Source organism: Phytophthora parasitica, assembly GCF_000247585.1.
Source record: "Phytophthora parasitica INRA-310 unplaced genomic scaffold supercont2.59, whole genome shotgun sequence".
NCBI classification, from domain to species: Eukaryota; Oomycota; class Peronosporomycetes; order Peronosporales; family Peronosporaceae; genus Phytophthora; species Phytophthora nicotianae.
This window is the reverse complement of record NW_008649045.1, coordinates 335,714-338,512: the sequence shown is the minus strand read 5'-3', so window position 1 is coordinate 338,512 and position 2,799 is coordinate 335,714. Positions and strand designations below refer to the sequence as shown.

The following is a 2,799-nucleotide window of genomic DNA, read 5'->3' as shown; positions in this document are numbered from 1 at the left end:
CCTCCTCCGAGGCGGCTTGAATTACATAATATTAGTCTGATTTTTTTTTCTTGTGTCGTCACACTTTCTTACGTCAGTAACGTAGGTTCGGATGAGCACGCGGTAGTGCAAGGGTTCTTAGCACATTATGCTGTCCAGGCTCTTTGAAAATCACCCCAAGAGATCTTCGTCAGACTGCATCCTGAAGCCATTCGTAATCGATCGGATTAATATTTTAATGGCTTGCAAATGAATTAGTCACCTTCGCATACACATTCGCTAGTGATATCCCCAGTCTTTCGTAAAGCTATGGAGAGTCACACACGCCAAGAAAAGCGCATGCATAATATAAGCCACTGAACGACCGTCGACCAGAGGGAAGGATCACCAACTCCTCTGAGGTCCAGCTACAAGTCCAGCACTGCGGCGGGGGGATGCCATTCCTGACATAAGTTTGCTATGCATGGCACCTGCGCTCCATCTGCACGACGAATGTGAGAGGCGCCAAGAAACCGACAACGCGAATCGCGCTATCTCGGACAACCAACTCCGGTGACTCCGACGCGCTTCCTGTCCACCGTATTACACCTCCTAAGAATAAAGTTTCAAAAAGATATATAACAACGATCCTTCTCAATCTGGGCACATACGTGCACAGAAAATTGTTATTTAATTCCGACTAAAGCTTGACCGAGGCATGCGAGCTGTAAGGATGTGCACGTCCTTACATTGGCTACACTTGCTGGGCAAGGTTATGCTTCATAAATCGGAGATGCACAGCTAAATATAGTTCACATGTAGAGTCTTTAGGAACTTTTATCATATATAAGTTTCCAGAAATTGAGGGTACCACGATGTCGGAACTTAGAGCGGTACCAAATTCCCATTGTTATCACATACTATTTGTTATGACATACAGCGGTAATTGACCAATCAGAATACCCCGGGAAGCAAGTTGTGCACAGTCTTTTTTTTTTTATCAAACTTCTTGAGATTTGTATGAAGATGCATTTTTGTTTTTGCTTATACAAGACACTAAGAAGTCTTTGTGGTACCTTTTAGCGAATGCCTTAACAAAGGGAATTCGGTATCTGTTGCGGAAATTTACTTTTATTCAAGGGAAAACTCGAAAAGACGCTTCGAACCAAAGACTCACTAAGATACGCTGCCAGAACTAGACTAACGATAAGAACTCTACCACGTCTACTCACTTTATTTGTGAAACGGACGCCCGCCATAAGCTTGGAGAGGTGCATGAATCGAAGTTCGCATTGAAGCTGCAAAAAGAAGTCGTTTAGCAGTGATGAAGAAGTTGATTCCGCGAAATTATTTATTCTTGTCATTGACTACAGCGTTGGAAATTGTGGAAAAGAGGCTGTAATTGCGGGGCTTTTCCTGCTGCGGTCAGCCACCGTTGCGTAGGTGATCTTCCATGAAGACTAGCACAAATCACGACCTTCTTTATGCTCCATCGATGTTTACTGTGGCTGCTTTGACCGAAATATTCTTCGCTTCAAAAATATTTGCTAGCCATGAGATTAGCACTTGATTAATTCGAATGTTTATTGCATGGCAAGCAATTTTGTTGTAAACGACACGATGGCCGAGCGGTCTAAGGCGCTGGTTTTAGGCACCAGTCTTCGGGCGTGGGTTCGAATCCCACTCGTGTCAATTATTTTACACTCGTACGAAAACTGTTTTGAACAGGAAATCTCACGGGCGATTTGTGCAGTTATGCTAAAACGCGCTGTAAGGGGCTTTTCCACAGCAGATGAGCGGCAAACTTCAACTACATTAGTAGAACGCTTAATCGCTAGACCATCAGCTCGACTAGAGCAGGGGACGAGGAGAGGCGGGTCTTCGTTAGATGTCTTGCTGTAGGAGCTAATTCTCGAGTGAATGATGACAAGCGAGGATGACTGGCGAGTGGAGCTCTGGTAGATTGAGCAAATTGAAGTGGAAAACACAATTTCTCCCGCACGCCTTACAGGCATTGCGGTCGAAACATACCTATTGTCATAACTGACAATAGTAAAAATGTCTAGGTAATCATAGTTACCCGAAGACGGGGGATGGCTGCCCAGATTTCTTGCAGGAAATGCTTTTTCTTAAGCATATGTGAACAAATCACCCGTACTTTTTTTTTAAAAAAGAATTCCCTGTTTTAAGTATTAATCTCCCACTCGCAGTACTTCTGTGCTACAATACTCCGAGTCAGGAGTTAAACCGTGGTGACAAGTGCCCGTGTATGACACTCTCACTAGTATTATTTCTTGTATCAACCTCGACTCGACTTAGAATGATGTTAGAATTGTTTGGACAGGTTTGCGAATGGACACATTTAGCGAGTCAAGTGATTAACCAGGTGAGAAGGTCAATTTGGCTCCACAAACCAATCACCGACCAATCTTTCCGGAGTCTCACATCTAGCGAGTGTAACACGATTGGAATATTCAAATAGAACACGTTCGCTTGTCTAAATATCCAATTCGACCATGAATAAATTTGATCCAAAATTTGTTTAATGCCCAAGTTGTCGACATCTACTTACCGCTTGCAGATATCAAATATGAAGCAGGATGATTTTGATCCTATCAGGAATATATGCATGTTGTGCACGAACGTGTCCTGTAACTTTAAAATCAGGAGGGGTGAAGTGCGGACGTAAGACTTATTGTGCTTTGCAGATTTTCTTTTGGCACTTTTGATTGTAATTCGTACGACTTATCAAGTGATAATGATCTACAATTCGTACACCATCTTATCGGTACCAAGTAGTGCGATTAAACATTTCATGCACGACTTAGCGCATCGAATACG

General features: G+C 43.1%; 1 non-coding gene across 1 annotated transcript; it reads left to right on the top strand.

Annotated features, from left to right (window-relative positions):
- The first annotated feature begins 1,572 nt into the window (after nucleotides 1-1,572).
- Nucleotides 1,573-1,650, top strand: PPTG_20579. Its single transcript has one exon. It is a non-coding gene; the product is annotated as a tRNA-Leu (tRNA).
- The last annotated feature ends 1,149 nt before the right edge of the window (nucleotides 1,651-2,799 follow it).